Source organism: Acyrthosiphon pisum, chromosome X (genome assembly GCF_005508785.2).
Source record: "Acyrthosiphon pisum isolate AL4f chromosome X, pea_aphid_22Mar2018_4r6ur, whole genome shotgun sequence".
NCBI lineage: Eukaryota > Metazoa > Arthropoda > Insecta > Hemiptera > Aphididae > Acyrthosiphon > Acyrthosiphon pisum.
The window spans coordinates 101985093-102005835 of NC_042493.1; the positions used below are offsets into that span (position 1 = coordinate 101985093).

The following is a 20743-nucleotide window of genomic DNA, read 5'->3' on the forward strand; positions in this document are numbered from 1 at the left end:
ATTTTATAATTAATTTATTTATAATAATATTATTTATTTTAACTTTCAATCAATACTTTATAGTTATAGTTATACCATAGGTAGTTAAAAACAATGTCCTAACCCGTTAAATGTATAAACATAATATGAAAAATATAGAGCATACGCATTAAATTCACAGCCCTGTTTACCACATTTTTCACTATTTATATGTACCTACGTTGCGAATTTATCACGAAATTGGCTTCCAATAAATCATAATTTACGCCACTGGTTAAGTAATAAAAAGATTGATATTAAACAAAATGATTGTTTCATTTTCATGCTATCATCAGTTATATTATATATTAATTTATAATTATAAATAATCTTATTTGTGATCAATGGTGGTGAGTAGAATGTAGAATACCTAACTTAGATTTACGTGGGTATACCTTTAAGTTATTACTTCGATCTTTTCTACTTTATTTGATTATAATATTTTCTACTTTTGAAGTATTCCTATATATTTACATTATTTTTTTTTTTTAAACATTGGTAAATTTTTTTTGGTTAAAGTTAAAAAAAAATCAACTTTATAATTTAGGTGGGCCTCAGTACACAATTTAAGAGGGGGCCCCGTTAGCATTTGCCGACTAAAAGACCGTTAAATCCACCACTGGTATTAATACACCTTTGGCGCTCATGTCATAAAGTCAATAAAATTACAGAATTGTCGTCACTCGAAAAAAACAAAACTGATTACCTCTATGAGTATAATATATTTAATGCAATAAATTGTCAATAATGTTTATTTCATTTCTTTCAAAGTTCCTTTAAAAACGATTCGTCAATCATGTTCGATGGTATAGTGTGATAAAATGCTTTTCCCGTACCTAATATTAAGTTAATATCATTAACTATATTGAATGATGACGGATCAGTTTAATGTCACTATATAATATTATGGTATCGCCGAAATTGGTATTTTTTAACTCTTGGGAAACCTGCACGTTTCTAAATAATGTATAATCGCTACGATTAAAGAACACGTGTTCGGGTTTTTAAAAGTTAAATATTTTAATATGATTCTAGTATGCTCTGAGAAAATTTCAAAATAAATAACAGAAATGTATCGTCACTCCAAAAACAATAAGCCTTACCTCTGTGACAATATTTCATGCAACGAAATGTATTTCGTTGTTTTCAAAGTTGCACTAAACGCGACTCGTCAATTATGTATATTATATAGTTTGGGAAAATGCATTTTTCGTACATAATCGTAAAAATCGAATAATATCATAGTATTGTATTGAACGACGATTGATCTGTTTAAAGCAGGAGTACACACTAGGAGTATATATTCAAACTATTAATATCGTTCAAAATATATTGAGCAGTTTGCTATGCAAGCCGCGCATAAAATTCGTCAATTTTATTTATCAATTTAAGACAGAAAAGTAACGTATCTAATACAATAGGTACCTCTCAAATAAATATTTTACACGTTTTTCAAAAAATAATTTTATTAATTTATTTTTTAATTTTAATTCTCCGTTAATATTAGTAGCCACGGGCCATTAAAAATTGCAGCGTGGTCTTAAAATCAGTCAATAAGTATATTTTTTTAATCTTCGGAAACCACGCGTGTAAAATATAATTATTATAATCGTCATGATTATTAAAGAGGGAATTTTTGATTTCTTAGATGTAAAAAATACGATTCTAACATAATATGAAAAACCATCAAATTGTCTCTTAATAGTCCATAAGCTGTTAGAAAATACTAGTATGCTGAAAATATGCTTTTTTCTATAAATAGTAAAAATTTGAACACAAGTTACAATAATAGGAACACATTTTCACATAAATTGAACTTAATAAATGTATAATGTTAACACTTACCTTCCATCAACTGCATCATTATGTATATAATGATATGTTTGCGAATAATATTATCGTACCTACACCTTTTCGATGGTTAATTATTTTAATTCATGTTGTCATATTTGAAACAATTGAACAATAAATTATATCCAATTTAATAATAAAAAATTTATTCAACGATTTCTATCATTTTAGATTCTGAGTGGAGCGACGAATATATTGATTTTACAGTGTTTAATTTATTTTATTTTTATTTTAATTTCTTAATTTTTGGTGTCTGTGTACACGATAAGGAGTTAAAATAATACTTCGATTTTCAACTTCAGTATCTTGTTCGATGGGAAATTCAAAATGGGAAAATTTAAAATTCCCAGTAGTTTTCAAAAATTCCGAGAAAAACACACAAAATATTAAGAAAAAACAGGAATTTTTACGCAAAATCAGTTTTTGATAAAATCGATTTTGGCTTTTGGCGTAACTCTGAATGTTCATATTTTCATTTTCTATATACGATAAAATATTCAAAATATTATGATTTATGACTAATTGTTTTCAGCTGCTTAGGTACGGACATTTTCAGTTTACAATTTTTTTCTATAAATGTCAATCATATTTTATTCATTCAGTAAAAAAGCTTGAAAATTTAATAAAAGGCTCCTATAGTACATTGTTACAGTTAAAAAAATGTTAAAAATACATAGGTAAAATTTTTTTTTTATAAGCATTGAGTGTTTGACAACATTTATCAAATTTAAAATTTAATAATTATTTTGTAGTTAAAAATGTGTAAAATGTTCAACTTTTATAGGTAAGGATTGAAGACTTTTAAACAAAGTTCCACGCAAATAGGTTATATATAAATTACTTTATTTGCAATAATATCATCAAATGTTCTTAGTAACATCTTAGGCTCTCACTGACTCTTTTTTGGGGGATGCAATTTACTGATTCCGAGCAATATAGGTAACTAAGGCTGAGATTTCGGTACACTTGTTTTTCGAATCTAACTACGCAGTGCTCGTTTTATAACGTAGGTATACACGTTTCAAGTATTTTTTAATCAGAATAAAAAGTTTTCATTTTGCATATTTTTTTTATATTTTTTATTTATACATGTAACTTAACATATTAATTAAATTTGAACGAAGCAATATTTTAATATTTGGATGAAAATTGACATAATTTTGGTGCACACATATTTGTAGGAAAACGGTAGGTATATAATTTTTGGAAAAAAACTGTAATTTGTAATATTGAAAGGCAATAAATGTATCATGTTAACAGACGAACAGTTATTATTGTTTAATATATAATTTGAAATTTATTTAATCGAATTCACACACACACATATCTTATAAAATATACGTAACCTTTTTTCGTCGTTGTGTAATACAAATCACGAGATCCGTAGTTACGTGTAAAAAAAAATTACATTTATTATGATTTAGAAAATAATATAATAAAACGTCGTATTACATAATAATATAATATCAATTAATAATAGTCTGAGCGTAGTGCGTGTTGTGTGTGACGATTCTATAATAATAATATTGTAATACTACAATTTAACTTATTGTTATAACACTCAAACGGGCCGGAAGTAGGTTCCTGCGTTCCGGTTTGCCGCCCCTGCGTCCTGCGCAAAAGTCGCCTGCCTCCTCATCGCCGCTGGATTCCACACGATCACGCTGGGGCGGACGTACTCGTCCTGTCCAGCGGGCCTGGCCTGTTTCAACAGCATATCGTCCAAATTGTTTATCAAGTGTTCCATTTTCGGCTTCACGTTGCCGGCGATGGACGACGCGGATTGACCGTTTTCCGACGACATTGTAATTCCGTCGTAGCTGGTATCGTCTATAACAACAATAACGATATAAAATTATTATTGTTATTAGGTATAATCGTGAGGGTTCTGAATTTGAAATGTTTCGATACAGTCTAAAAAATAATATATTATTTTTCTTTTTTAAACGTAGCCACGTATAATAGGTATTATAGATATCGTTTGGTTATAACTTATAGATGATAAGTAAATATTAGATTATATTGATTACACGCAGAAAGAAATCAATAACAATATGGGGAATGACTTTTAGTTTGACTAATCTTATAAAAAAAAAAAAATCACTACCGGAAATTCAAATTGAATTTTTATGAGCGTTTGAAGTTCAAATTTGTACATTTTCTATACACCGTTAAAATTTTGAATATATTTCGACTCGTTTTCAGCTTTTCACGGACCAGTTTTTTTTCTTCTATAATTGTCAAATACAATTTGATATACGGTAAAAAAGCGTGAAAATTTAATGCAATAAGGCTCCTGATATATTGTTACTATAGCAGTAGAACAATTTTAAAAATACATAGGCAGAATTTTTTTATAAGCATTTAAAGTTTGCATTTCGACAAAAATACATTTTTCTCTTTTAAACGTAGCTATTGGTATTATTTGGTCATAGAATATTAGAAAATATGAGATTATATTGATTACACGTAGAAAGAGATTAATATTATAGTGAATAATATACCGTAAAATATTACCGTGGTTTACGAATTACTACATTAATGGTCATAAATTAGGCTTTCAGCGAACTTCGCATATTGTTTTCCGAATCTAGCTAAGCGATGCTCCTTTTATAATGTACACGTTTCTGAAATTTTTGAATCAGAATAAAAATATTTACTTTGCGTTTTTTGATGATTTTAGAGTTTAAGGTCATATTTTTCGAGCATTTTAGGATTTTTTGGTGAATTTGAATGCTTTTACATGATACTTATACATTTAACAAACTATAACTTTATTTACCAACAGGTAAATAAATATATGACATACCTAAACCTGCAAACAAAATAACATTTTATAATAACTTATCGAATTAATCCCTTAAAATGTATTCAATATTCATACCAAATTTATATTAGAATTTATATCGAAATTATTAACTATAGTGCATTATTTAGCATTTTTAGGACATAAAAGAATTTTTTTTTTTAGGGCATTAGCATTAGTTATAATTTAGGTATACATAGAATTATAATATTAACAGTAAATACATCGCTTCTGAATGATCTCCCCTCTTAGCTATTATTTTTTTACAGTATTTGATCCAAATCACTATAAAAAATGTTCTCTTGTTATAATATGTTTATGACTATAAACTCTTAGATATAATGATGATAAAACAATTTCACATGAACGAAAAATAATTTTTATAAAAATAAGCACAGAAAAATAAATTTCATGAAATTGTAAAGCCTAACTATAATATATTAGGGGCAGTATTGTGTAAAAAAATACATTTAAAATTATATTTAAATATATACAGATATTAATATATTATGTACGAATACAGATGTATTCAGCAAGTGTATTATAAAATACATTTCAAATGTGTTGTCTCCGTCTTACAAGTGCATAACATAGCAAATTTTACGCTTAACCAAACACGTGTAGTTGCGTTGATTAAAAAATTAGAATAAATTGACCTCTTATTAAATCTGAAAGTAAGATTATTATCTAGACAAACTGATGAACTTTTTATATTTTCACTTTTTAAAGCGAGTTATGAGTACTTTAAAATGTACAGACTATTCACAATTTGAAAATACTTATAGCTCGCTTTAATTTTAAATTATAATAAAAAGCCCATAAGGTTGTCTAAATAATAATCTTACCTTTAGATTTTATAAGAGGTCAATTTACTCTAATTTTTAAACTAACGAAGCTACACGTGTTGTGTTTCGTGTAGAATTTGTTATGTTATGGACTTGTAAGACAGAGACAACACATGCGGGTATCACGTCCTCTTAAGAAAATTTAAACGGGAAAAAAATATAGAAATATGTAAGAACTTGGCATTTGGCAAGAACATAGGGTACTTTAAACATGTTTTTTTAACTATACATATTATAGAATAAAATTGTTATTATTGTACAAATGGGTAAGAGATTTTCTAATTAGTAAATATTACTAAAAGTAATCTAAAGTCGAGATGTCGCATTTAACTACTGTTAGAAATCCCTGACCATTTTATACTAAAAAACGAAAACCAATGAAAAATTGTTTTACTTCACTTCTAAAATTCTTATAATATTGATTAATAGACGATTGTCTTTAACGCAATAAATTGGCCACCATACATTCAATTTTGTTTTGTCGATATTTCGTCCTTTTCTATGTTTTATCGACATTTCAATCTGTCGATGTTTCGTACTTTTTAATGTCTCAACCATCAACATCTTACTCTATCTACATTTTCACTGTCAGCGTTTCGTCTGATTCCCAATAATTCTTTTATTTCAAAATACTTTCAAACACTTTACAAAACTTCGAAACTGATAAAATACAACTGAGCAACAGGTCCATGTCTGATTTCGTCTAGTATAAGTGCCCATAGCTCTAAAAACAACCTACTTTATTTTAGTTCTAAAATACTTATAGGTAGTATTAATTGATAGACGAATGTTTTCCCCACAGTAAATTGGTCACAATACTTAATACATTTAATTTTGTTTTGTCGACATTTCGTTCTTTTTGATACTTTGGAAGTCGACATTTCAATTTGTCGATGTTTCGTACTTTTTAATGTTTCGACTATCAACATTTTACTTCATCGACATTTTGACTGTCGGCTATTTACCCGGTTCCCATTATTTAAATAGTAATTGGTTATAAATTTGATTTTAATTATAAGCAAAATATTACCTACGACGACTATCAAAAAAATAATCTGAAATGTGACGAATAATTCTTTTATTTCAAAATACTTTCAAATACTTAACAAAACGTCAAAACTGAAAAAATGCAACTGAGCAACAGGTACATGTCTGATTCCGACTATTCTAGGTGCCCCTAGCTCCAAAACCAACTTGTCGATTTTGCCGCCTAACAATTTTTAACTGCAGTTATCTTGTTTTCATTATATTATTATATATATTTTGTCATTATATTAACATATTGATATAGTTGCTCATTACCATTATATAATTTGTTTTGCATCCAAGTGGAAACGACTATGATGGGATAATTTTGGTAAATAATCTTGACATTTTAAAGCACTTAAATTGCAAAAAATATTTGCTAAATATATGCAATAAAATCAATAAAAACACCAGAAATGTATTAGTTATTAGGTACGTCTTATTGGCAATTTATCACTTGAAAATGATAATATTTTAAGTAACTATAAAATTACTTAAATTTTGAATTTTCGTTTTACGATAGTCGCTACCGCATAATATGATAAGTACACGATCAAAATCTGCCCTCATTTCGTCAGCGGAGTAGCTGTTTATTTACTTAATCTGTATTTACTTTTAAAATTAAACAATAATCAAAAACACGTTTTATTAAACTGTTATTTCGTATTACATCATTTATTTAAATAAAAAAAGAAGTCAAAATATCTCAAAAAGTCCAGAAATAGGACTAAAATTTAAAAATCATGAAATCTATTAATTATTAGGTACCTACCTACGTATTGGCAATTCATAACTTAAAAATATTATAATTACTTACATTTTTAATTTTCATTTGACGATAATCGCAAACCGAAAAATATGATAAACGCTGCTGCCCTCGTCTCGTTAGTGAAGTATTTCTATTTACTTAAATCTGTATTTACTTTTAAAATTAGACAATAATCAAAAAGACGTTTATTAAATTGTTATTTCATCAAAAAATATCGTTTTTAATTAAAAAAGAAGTCAAAATATCTCTTTGAGTTCAGAAATACGACTAAAATTTAAAAATCGTAAAATATCCGAAATGATGCAATATTAATTTTTTTTAATTCAGTTCTTTGAATCATGAAACCAATTTTAAGTTTACTCTACTATTTCTTAAGCCTTTAAAAAAATATGTGCAAATGCCATAAAATCTAAATCCTGCTAATGGCCAATCGTATCCGCAATATATAACTCCAAGTATAGTATCGTTAAAATTAAACATATTTTACAAGCAAAATCAAAATATAATAAATACAATATCAATATATTGTATCATTTTTTATAAATACATTTTTCAAACTCTTGAATAATAATATAGTCAATAGTAATGTGTTCTTATACAGTTAAAAGTTTAATGATATTACAAATCAAATAAAATAGATACAATTTTTTAGCTTCGTAATGTTTCAATAATTCATCAAGTTTTTGATTTTTAGTCGTAAGCCCCCCCCCCCCCCACCAATTTGGAAATGTCATATATTATGTATTTAATTATATAATAATAGTAGTTCATACGTCTTAAAATCTATAAATTTAAAATATGAAAAAAATTGTTAATATTGTTATCAAATCAAATCCTATACCTATAAAATGTTATGTAATTTTTTTTATTCATCAATCAAATCACAAAGCTAAGTATTTAAATTCGTTATTATGACAACTATAAACACAGCTTGTAATGAGGTAAACGATGTATAATCTATTACATACTTAAATGTAAATCGTACTTATTTCTGAACAAATGTAGCCCCCTCCCAGCACGATTATTGGGTGCAGTGATGTCGTAAACAAATAATTGAGTTTTGCACGAAAAGTAGCACAACTGTTATTGTGATTGGCTCAGTTGAAGTATCCATAAGAGAAAAATAGGCGCAAATAGGTATCAGCAGAAAATCTCGAAAACTCGTCAAGGCAGTTTGCCATAAAAAATATTTTGTAAAACAATCAAAAACACAATCTGGGTCAATGCCTCCCTAAAAAATAAAGTACAACCATTTTTCGTGACTCGATTCCGGCTCAGTTTGTTTTTTATATTCTTTTCGTAATCTGATTTTTGGATTTTTCTCTGCCAATATTGAGCTAAACAGAATCAGCGCATACAATTTCTTTCATCGATAAAATCAAATCATTTTTGTTACAGCACGAATGGTTTCTTCAAAACCAGCCAGAACTGTTATTATATTATATTTAAAATATTTAGTTTTCAAAAAATTGACCACTCTAGCGTCTTTTGTAATTTATCGGTTTGTTAGGCAATATACAAAAAATCTAATGTAACGTAATTCCCATTTACGTTAACGTGCGAATTGTACAAAAAAATTTGTAAAAAAAAACTTCTGACGCGATGAAAGTGTACCATCGCGATCGTAGGTATTGGACGAGCCACCGGCCAACAGGTGGTGGTTACTAGTTCGTATCGATTCCGCCGGCTATATCTAATGGCACCGGATATTTTTTTACGTTAATTCCGCCGAATGCAGTTTATTAAACAATAACCGAAGTATAATAATCATATTATATAAAAAAAAATACAATGAATAGGTACTCCTTCCCCAATCTTACAAATTGTTTTACAAAACGTAACGTAATTCTCATTAACGTTGACGTGTGGATTGAAAAAATACTTCGGACGCGATTAAAATGTACCATATTTGGTATTGGACGAGCCACCAGCCAACAGGTGGTGGTTACGAGTTCTTATCGATTCCGTCGGCTATATCGAATGGCACCGGATATTTTTTACGTTAATTCCGTAGACTGCATAAACAATAATCGATGTATAGTAATCATATTATGCAAAAAAAAAAATACAATGCATAGGTACCACCCAAACTTACAAATTATTTTACAAAATGTATTCCTATAGGTATTATTATCAAATTATTATACATATTATTATACGTCAATTATATGCCTACGATCTGGTGCAGACAAAAACTCATAGATCTAAACTCGTCGTATCTGCAGTTGGTGTATCAAAATCGACTCATCTTCGACACATTTCACTTCGATATTCTCCGTCGGGACGGCATTGACTTCAACACGATTTTTCAAAAGTGAAAGAAAGTGTTTTTTTCGCTGTCGGTATGTACACTGTTTAATGTTGTAAACGTCGACGGTCGTGATGATTTTCCGGATTTGAAGATCGTTAAGTATTTCCCGATTTACGAATTTTTTCTATTTTACCTATTTTTCTCTTCAGTTGGTTTCGAAAACAGTTTCGTTTTCAACTCGTTCGCCGACGGTTTTTCGTGGTTTGTGTGTTGGTCGTCGACAATTTTGTCGATGCATATCTTCGCGTTGCACCTCCTGTTGATGCACTTCCACATGTACGCACGCAGACGTTGGTTGTACTTGATTTTGAAAAACACTCCGTTTTCGTAAATTACCAGATCGTTCTGTCGATTTCCGGGTACGATTTCAAAGTCCATTATACTGCGTGACGTGCATTTATAATATTATTATTATCACTCGCTCGAACAAATCGACAGTCGCCGTCCGACCGATCTAAAAGACTGAAGTTTTAAGGACAATATACCATATTATTACGTAAGTCGTTTCCTTACGTCGTCGGAATGTTGTCCGGCAACTATATTATTATTTATCTGGCGACAACCACCAGTCACCATATAATACAGTCAGATAGAACTATAATAATATTATGCCTGGCAATGATATAACACGCGGTTCAGTGTTCGGTCAGAGGTTTCGTACGGTATAATTGTTGTTCTGTAATCAAATTATATTCTCCTAATAATTATTATTGAATAGAACCGCAGCTGTAGCGTTGACATCGGTCGTTTTCTCGTCGTCGTCTTATCTATACTATAATATATACGTTATTTATTCTAACGACAGTCATATCAAACATCAAACAAGACGTATACTGCGCAGGACGACTAATCGGCGGTGCCTTATCTACGATTTTTTTTAAGGTTGGTGTCACCGAAATTACTCAGTTTTGGTTCTCAACTATAGGTTTTTATGGCTGCCGAGCGCCAACCGTGATTATAATATTTTGTTGCCACGGTATAAAATTGAAACAAGTTTTTGGTATTTTGTGTATTTTGGTATTTGGTTACATGCCTTAGAAATAATAATAAGATTAATTTTTTGCTATACATATGTAATATGAAAATAATAAATTGTACGATAAGAAGCCGATAAATGAGAACCAATATTGGGTATCGTTAAATAAAAGTATAATATCAGTGAGGCCCAAATTTGGTTCTCGCGACAGTGTAAAAAAAATTACCAAATTTTGGTCTCATGGCGCAACATTATTCGAAAAACTATAAGAACCCACATAGCGTTAAACCCGTTATAAAATTTAACATTTTTATTTGGTAAGTAAGTGTCTTATTTTGAATAATAATTTATTGTATATTAACTATTCGCGAAAAATCTAATTAAAAATCGTGGGTACTTACGGATGTGTTCACGGAGGTGAGAACTGTTTTTTAAGGTTTTGTCGTCTGGAGAAGACTGTTTACGCCGTAGACGGTACAACACTGCCGCTGAAACATTAACGAGAAACGATTCAATTTCACTAAACAAATATAATAAAAACCGTACAATATAAACCGAATGCGGGCGGGACGATAAATCAGAACTGTCTTTGTCGTCATTCGGAGCTTCTATGGGACTTAAACGATCGCCTTTATAATGATCGTACTGTTGTAGGATTTGTATGTTTATAATAATAGTATTGTAATGGACTGCAGGCAGACAGTGTTCAGTGTACACATTAGTTGTGACGTATAATTATTAATACTATCTATCATAGCAGCTCATAAAATATAAGTTCATAATTATTATTATCAATAAAAACTGTGGTAGAATTATTTAATTGAAATTCATTTGTATACATATTATATACAGGGTGTCACACGAAGAACTGACAGATTAAATTACTTTAATTGTTCTAATTATCAATAATTTTTAATATTTCTTGTAGCATTTATAGACTCTCGCTCTGCACGCATGCTATTAAGTTTTTATTTTTTAATATAGAAGATAACAGTTATTAAACCTGATGTAAGTACATTTTTTTTTAATAATTCAAAATAGTCAATTTGTAAAGATGGTTTTTTAAAATACATTTGTTTAAGTCTAGTGGTTTTTTTGCGGTCTAAAACGTCAAAATTGTATGAAGTAACTCATTAATATTAAAAGTAATAACTTTTTAACAAAATATTTCGATTTTATAGCAAGTACTTGTTTGAAAATTATCAGAAAAAATTTTTAAAAAGTTTATATTTTTGGAATTTAAAATGTTTATATAAGATTGCATTAAATTAATTTAGCAAAAACAATGAGATTTCAAACAATAATCATAAAAAATAGACTATAATATTATGACTGAATAGGATGCTATGCACTCACATGTGTTGTCTCATTTGTCTAAATGTAAAACTTAGGACCTTTTTTTATTGAGCTGGTAAGAATCACTAAGACTGCATCCAAGCCTAGCAACCAAGTTTTCATACTTTAAAGAGGAGAAAAATTTCTATTTAACGTTTTTTTTTTGATTTCAGAACTAAAAAAAAGTTATTCAAATTTGAAAAACTCAAAAATAATTTATTTTTAAACAATAAGATATTTTTTCATATTAATCAAGATATTGGAAAATTAAAAGCCACATTGCATAGTCAATATTTTCCTCTTTCCAGTGTGAAAATCCGATCGCTTAAATTGGATTACAGCCTAAGCCGTTCTTAACCGTCTTAAACAGTTTTTGCTATGTTTTACATTTATAAGACGGATACATCACATGCGTGTGTGGCGACTTTTCTTAAATTCTAAAAATAAAAGTTAAAAATAATACAAAAAAGTTTTATTCAAACAAATAAATATTTTTTTAGAAACAGAACCTGCAGATCTAAGCTCGGTCACCCGGTATATGCCATACTAAACATACTAATAATATACCAACAGGCGACATTTTACATAATTTACATATTAAAGATATATAAATTATGTAAATATTCGACATTACACATACACATAAAATTATATAATTATGTAAAACACGCTTAAGCCATTCGAATTCATTAGTATTTTAAATTACGAACGGACCGATGAATATTATTTTATATCGGTTTGACAACGATGTGTGTTTTTGTTCTTGTCTAACGTCGTCGTCTTTGATGGGAGCAGTAAAAATGCTTTAACTTTGTGCACCCGGTGAATTCTTGTGGAAAATTCGATCTATAGTTTGCGCTTTGGGGAGTGGTTGGAATTCCCCAGTAGGTACTTAAATAAACCCCACTAAAATTTAGGGAAAAAATAGAGGTGTTTTCATTTTGCTCGATTATTTTGTGATAAAAAAAACATTAACCGCGATAACACGACATTCTTAATAATTAATTGAATTTTCTAAACGTGGTATAGTTTTCAAAATACTCGTACTAATCTTAAGCTCTATTTATACCACAACCCTTTTCACACAGTTTCACGGTTCACCACGGTACTTATCCATGGATGTGGGATAGGGAGACGATGGGAGATACATGAATATCCCACCCTTTTGGGTTTATTTCTTATACTGTGGGAAGGACTTTATTTGAGGCACGTGCCTTGGCTTAAAGGCTGGTAGGTGTCCTGGAGACTAGGGGTATTTCACATATAGTACATAATGTATTAAGTACCTACACACTAAAGACCAAGCCAATCATCCTCAGTTACCATTTACGTAAATACATCAATTATTTATTATTTTTATTATTTATGATTACTAATATAAATTATTGTGCCTCATAAGTTGATGAAGTTCACAACGCCACTGGTTAAATACGACTTATATCTGTAGGTACTTTGAACCTCCAGTCCACCGACGTGATATTACATTATGCCAGTCGAAATATATGTTCATAAATATCTACTGTGGTCGTAATAGTGATACCAGTGACAATAACCACAATTATTATTTTGCACAAATATGTTTTCAATTTTCATCGACCGCCATAAATATTTTATGTACACATTTTTTAGTGATTTGTTACAATTTTTATATTCTATTAAGAATCATTTTTTTCAGTAGAAAATGTAAAAACATACATTATTTTTTTCAAATGAGAATTTTAGTGAATCATTTTGTAAATAAACATTGTATTATTTATTAAAATCAGTTATTATTATTATACCTGCTTGTTTCCGGATAGTCCCGGATATACAACTATACGATTTTAGTAATCCACATCATGTTAATACGAAAGTGTGGCCCTTGAAATACGGTCAAAGGGCCTGCACAAAAACTGTTTTTTTTCCACGAAAACATGCACAACGTGAAAACTATTACGCCTAGTACAGTGATCTGATTTTGAAAATTTTTTTAATTTGGAAACAGAAACACTTTTTACAGGGCTTACATTTTCAAAATTAATTTCCCGGACAAAACCTCACTTTCAGTAATCATAATTATGTACGAATATCACAAATGTCACGGACAGCGGTGAAATTCTTTATTGTCTAAATATTGCCACTTATTAAAGCCACACGAGCTTGCTCCTTAATGCGATTAAAAGTGAGTAATTTTTCGTGCATCAGACCAGTAAGCAGAACATAAGTATATAATTTCAGAAGTTCAATTTTCATTTTTTTTTTTTTTTTAATATTCAAATTTCCTCACTTATTGTCTGTGTTTGGTAGGACATAATTACAATTTTTTTTAGTAACACTAAAGCAAAAGTAATTTTGAAAAAAAAAGTTGATTTGGTGCCATATTAATTAAACAATACAACAAATCGAAAATCCATTTCCCGCATAACTCAGAAAAGAGAATATGGAATTCAAATATATTTTTCAAAAATGAAAATCTGGTCTTTGATAGTTACTCGGGTGCATTTTTCTTCCAATTTTTGGGACTTTCATTGACACAATTGGCCATATGGGAGTTGAAACATTTTTTATCGCAAAATATATTGACGTGAGACTGAGCGTTTGTTATGAAGGTTATGGATTTCCAAGAATTCTAAGTAGGATTCACAGCTACGTCGTGTGTCGTGTCATGTCGATCAAATCGCATTGTGATTTAGACTTTTGCGGTATCATGTAATAACCTAGTTGCAACCCAGTATACCGATTACAATTGACTACAGTCAAACTTTTAAACCGTATTGGTTACCAGTTGTAAACAAAATAACCAAGCCAGCTCGCTTGACAGGACACATACGGCGTAGCTGCGTATCCGACTTTAGTCGTAGTTTACATTGAATTACATATGACGTTGAGGAAGCTCATGCATACTAATGATCATTCAGTACGCACACAGTCACCCGCCACTCACGACGGATATAAAATATTGCCTAAGTCCGACCCCTTAAAAACGATTCGCTTAATAAGTCATTAAAATATTTCACAACAATAATTGACAACGCCGTCCTAGCGGCTTGGAATCGTTTCGTATTATGATTTCCACGCTGGATCGGAATTTCACCCGTACAATATTCCAGCTACTATACGGTGGCCTTGACCTATATAATACAAGCAACAGTTTGATCTAACTTATAACCTGTAGCAGCTAAATAGTGCCTATTCGACGACGTGTACACTACACGGTCTCTATAATATGCAGCAGGACCACTTCCCGTCGTTTCGTGTCGGCCGATACCATCTTTATTGCGTAGTTAGAATTTAATAGAAAAAAAAAAAGTCGTTTTAAAAATACAATTATATTGTTTATGGGATTATCGCGCGGTCGTTGTGCTCGCATACAAATTTATGTAAATGAATACCTACGTGCCTAGCTATAGGTACCCCCGTGCACCTATAGAATATTATAAACATAACGATAATATTATATATATATCTAACATGAATTCGTTATAGGCACACGAATTCACGTTTGACAGATAATAGAATATAAAGTTTACACAAACAATTATAACGCACCGAAAAAAAACTATATATATATATACAGAGTGATTCGAGTGCACGCCAACACTTTTTCCTCCTGCAAAAATGCAGTCGTCCGAAATCTGATATCTGGAATTTTCAAATATATACTCGAGACCACTTAAGATTTGTTGTATGAGTTGTGTCCTGTGGAGAACCTAACCTTCCGTTTTTCGAACGACAACACCAGTTTTCCACTCGAAGTTATTTATTGGACTTTTTTTTTTATTTTTTAACGTACCGAAGTTAGTATGAGTAGATTTTGAGTTACTTAACTTTGTGTACTCATGGTCGGAGGCGATGAGTTAAATTTACGAGTTAATAAGTTAAGTTAATTTTAACTTATTAACTTAACTTCAACTTAAAATCAACTCATATTTTTCTTTATTCTCCCAATTAAGTTAATTTTGAATATCCCTATTATCTAGAAACGTATTTTGTTTATTACAGATTTTCGTTTTATAATAATTATTATACATTCGCAGAATATAGAAAATATTATCAGAAAAAAATAACATATATTTGCAAAGAGAAGTTCTTAATACATATAATTGTGTTTAAAGATAAAAACTAATTACATTATTAATAGAAATTACGTTAAGTTAATGGGATTTGTCAACTTCATTTTTACTGATTATCAGAAAAAAAATTGTCTATTTACTGAATTTTCAATTTAATCGAAAAAAAATATTATGAACTTAACTTAACTGTGTTAAAAATATCAATAACTTTCCCAGCTTTGTAAATATCAGATCTAAAGTGTGGGTGCAGTAATTTAGGGGACTAAAATAAAACACCACATATTTTGGTACTTGGTCGAAATATATTAAAATCTATATAGGTAAACTTATTAACTATCTATAAGTGCGTAGAATGTACATTTTGTTACTGAATATTTATACCAGAAGAAAAATGGTAGTTGATAGGTAATTAAAATAAACTTAAAATATAATTTCACCTGTCGATGTTAGTATATTTTCCACTTCGAAGAAAATGTATGAATCATAAATATGTATTTATATTTAACCATTAACTGTATGCCTAGTGTGAACTATGTAATTTTAAATTTTATTCGTCTCTATGTGGTGATACATAATAAATAGTTACGGAAAATTGGCTAGAAAATAAAAATATCTGTACCCAGCCCAGCACAAAAACATATTATATAATACGTTAAGACTATTTCACATGCTCGCAGGCCGGATTTAAAATTTGAATATAGATAGAAATGCAGAGGTGGAAACAGGATTTTGTACGTCCTAGAAAAATTTTAAAATTAAGCCCAACAGTAGACCCTCAAATACCCTTCTTCAAATATGTTTACTAATAATAAGCATAATTATTAGCACAGTATTATTTATTCAAATATTTAGTATAATCACTGTCGGATATTTTGGTTACAACACAAAACAATAGTACATAATTATATTAACATTACATTGTTGTATAAACTACCTAATCATTTTAAATATATAAATTACAATTATATTAAAATATTTCAAAATCAAAATATCACTTATTAAACTTTTTCAACCGAATAAAACACGCACTTCAATAGATAAAAAGAGTTTGGTAATAATAAATAAACTGCGCTTATAATATATTTTTTATTATACGTTGATTGATATATACACTATGCTTATAAAAGTTATTGGGCATCAGACATGTTAATATCGACACAGCATCAGAATCTTAAAAATTTTAGCTTATAGTCTTACTATATGTTAACCAAAGCAAAATCGCACGGTGTCTTTGGAACTTTGACTGATGTCCAGATGACAAATTACGAATACGGAATCGAAATCACAGTAATTACCTATTATAGTGTACCTACCAACGGCAAACGTCACACGGCGAATAATTTATATCAATCAGATAGATAACGTGTTAGTCATTGTGATAACACAGATCATAATATTTGATATCAGGTGGTTCACTTCCTGGTCAAGCCATGTAACTCCCAACAAATCGAAACTTACCTCAAATCAGGATCTCAACTAATAGAGATAAACGTTTTTTTTACGATACATCGTTGGTAATTAACTATACGCATCGCTGATATTTAGCACTCGCGCCAAATTGCTGACCATTGTCATATTATTTTATGCAATAATTATAGTAAAAGGTCTTGTAAAATCACAGTCGGTGTATTTTTTCATTTAAAAAAAAAAAAAAAATGGTATTTTTTGTTTTAAACAAAATATATAATGTTTGAGTTTTAAACAGTTTATTTTAAATAATTTGAATTTTAATTTACTATGCAATGTACTTATATGCCAATTTGCCGTGTACTAGTGTACTATAATATTATGTTTCACTGTTTATTTATAACTTGTTTCAAATCTTAAAAGTATTTGAAATGTATTTTAAATATTTTCTAAATGAATGTTTTATGTGGACATTATACTATGCATGTTATATTAACTATTAAGTAAAAACATTTTACATTTGGTAATTTATTCAATAAAATTCAAAAAAAAAAACAAATTAAAATGAAGGATTTTAATTAATAGGTACTTTAACTTTTTTCTATTATTTATTATTAAAAATAAACCAAAAACAAGACAATATTCACTTGGCTTTTACACTGTTTAAACATAATATGTTTTATTCATTTTAAATAATGAAAAAAAACGTTTAAAACAAATGTTTCAAATTTAATTTTTAAACAAGTCTAAAACAATTTGTTTAAAACATTGTGTTCTACACATAACAACTCTGTGCACATCATATTTTATTCCTCATATGTAGTCATACTACATTGAGGTAGGTTCGATTCATCGGTAAATGCAAAATTCCGCCATCTGGCTTTATACAATCTGTGGTGGTAATTTATATTATTTTCGCTTCTCGGCGAAGTTCATTGAATAATTAATTATCATTTTACGCTGTGTTTAATTATATATTTTTATTTACCTAAAAATATGTACCAAACGTTTTAAAAAATAATACCTAACTTAATCCTGCAGGACATTGAGTGAAATATGAACCACCTGTTCTCTTTTTATATAGTGACCTATAGTAATAAAAGTATTATATATTTTTTTTTCATTTATTGTTATTAAAATGTTTCAGCACGTTAGGTGCTATTACAATTTACAGTAAATTACAATTACAATTTAATTTTTACATTTATATTAGTGATAAAATGATATAATAGTGCAAAGTAAGTCATAAGTTTGATATTGTTAGTGTTGATTTTTTTCATCTTCCGACGAGAGCTCTTCAGTGTCCGTTAGGAGGATGTTTTAGGAAAAATATAATACAAATATCCTTAGAAACAGTGGCTGACCCATATACTATTATACTAACCGCGGTACTTTTAATCCTGTTATGAATTTAAGCTTTCTTATCAGTAATAATTACTAAGTTGTCATTACAATTTCAAAATATATTAATGTATAAAAACGGTAAAGAAATATGAGTGATGGGGGAAGGGGGCATACGTACCCTATGCCCCTCTCAAATTCACCAATACTGGGGCACTCGACGACGGTGATCACTCAAAACATGCGACTATAATAATAATAATATTATATTATACAAATACATATTTTATACTACGTAAAATACGATTTAAAGGGAGGTGCGCAGGAAGGATACGCCCTCTCATCACTTTATCGGCATGGATAAAACACACGAAATACGGTCTATTTTTTCGAAAAGAAAAATAGATTTTTCGTTAATGATTTTAAATTTTCAAATATAGGTTAATTAATACGTATTAATATGTAAGACACGTACAAATCGTACATTAGTGGATATTTTAAATCATCAAATTATATCGCAATTTAAAAAAAAAAAATTATATTCATTAAATATACCTAGTAATATATTACAGTGACGAACCCAAAAGGCAGCACAGCCCTTGTTTAGTTAAAAAAAATAATTGAGCGAGAGCATTATACACGTTTTTTATTTTCCAAAAATTCAAGTGTAAGCTATCTTTTAGCTACCTGGGTAATGAGATTAAGTAAATAAATAAACTTTAAACACCCTCTAAGAGGTCCGTGAACTTAGCGGGAGACTAAAAAGCACTAATTACCGCTACATCACCAAGTTCGAGTGCTCAGTTAGTGCTTTCAGAGTATACAAAAATAAAAATTAGTGCTCTAACCTATACCATCGATTATCGGTATAACTTTTTATTGAAAACGGTCCAGTCCTTCAGATGAACCACTGCGGTTATTGTAAACTTAATTTTTATAACATTATAGCACATTAAATAAGATTATGTACAGATAAATATATCTATTTACGTGGGATATTTTAGTAAATTTTAAGAGCCACAACTTTATACTAAATGAGAGGCAACTATTGTGAACAATTTTGGGAGGTAACTCAACGTTTCCGAATAAATATTTATTTTCTAAATAATTTAATAAATAAAGTACTAGACATAAATTAACGTTAAATTTTGTCTATAATAAATATCATTGGTTATAAATAGCATTGTAGGTTAAATTTACTAATTGTCTGTTTTGAATTTTGGTATTTAAAAAAAAAATTTTAGTTTAAGTACTTACTTATTGCGCATGAATATTGTTTAAATATTAAATATGTATACAAAAAGTGAAAAGATATTTCATGTAACACGTTTTTCTGTCGCATGCTTTGTTTTGGCAACAAGTTTATAATAATATTTACCTACCAGAATATAATAAACGACCTTCAAGGTTAGAGAAGTAACAGCGTACGAATATTTACAAAATTAAATACTTAGTTATAAGTATCAGTGAACGAAAAAAACTTCAACAGTTCAATCTACCGATCGAGTATCGACACTAACTACGCGCCGGTGAATGCTATAACAGTAATGTTTTGCAAAAATCAGATACAAAGTTAGTGAAAATTTTTTTTAAAATCAAAAATCTACGACAATTTGTCGGCGAGACAAAATTATTAGATGTACATTAAGTGGAACAGAGAGAGAAAACGAATAGTGCGCTGACATCCTCTTAATATCAATTTGTTTATTCACCGTAATGTAGTTTTTTGTTCAGTGTAGAAGGTAAATTTTTATTAAAAATTAAAATAAATTGTATACGCATTAATGCGTTATAGACGATAATACAATATATTATACGATTGTACAAATAGATTCTAATACACAGCTACACATTTTTGTTTTAAAATTATATTTGAGATCTATATATATTAACGGATGATTATGTAATACAAAAGTAAACCGTCGTTATATCAAAACTCGTGAAAAACAGTAAAATTAGTTTTATTGTCACGATATAGTTGTTTCATATTTGAGTTTGAGATTACG

At 29.1% G+C, this 20743-nt stretch overlaps 1 long non-coding RNA gene across 1 annotated transcript in view; it reads right to left on the bottom strand.

Annotated features, from left to right (window-relative positions):
• Window positions 1-3115: 3115 nt before the first annotated feature.
• Window positions 3116-20743, bottom strand: part of LOC107883589 — a 95657-nt gene continuing 78029 nt past the window's right edge. The window contains exons 2-3 of the long non-coding RNA XR_003839908.1: window positions 11004-11090; window positions 3116-3699 (exon numbers count right to left, since the gene is read on the bottom strand). This is a non-coding gene — a long non-coding RNA (uncharacterized LOC107883589). The remainder of the gene's footprint in view (window positions 3700-11003; window positions 11091-20743) is intronic.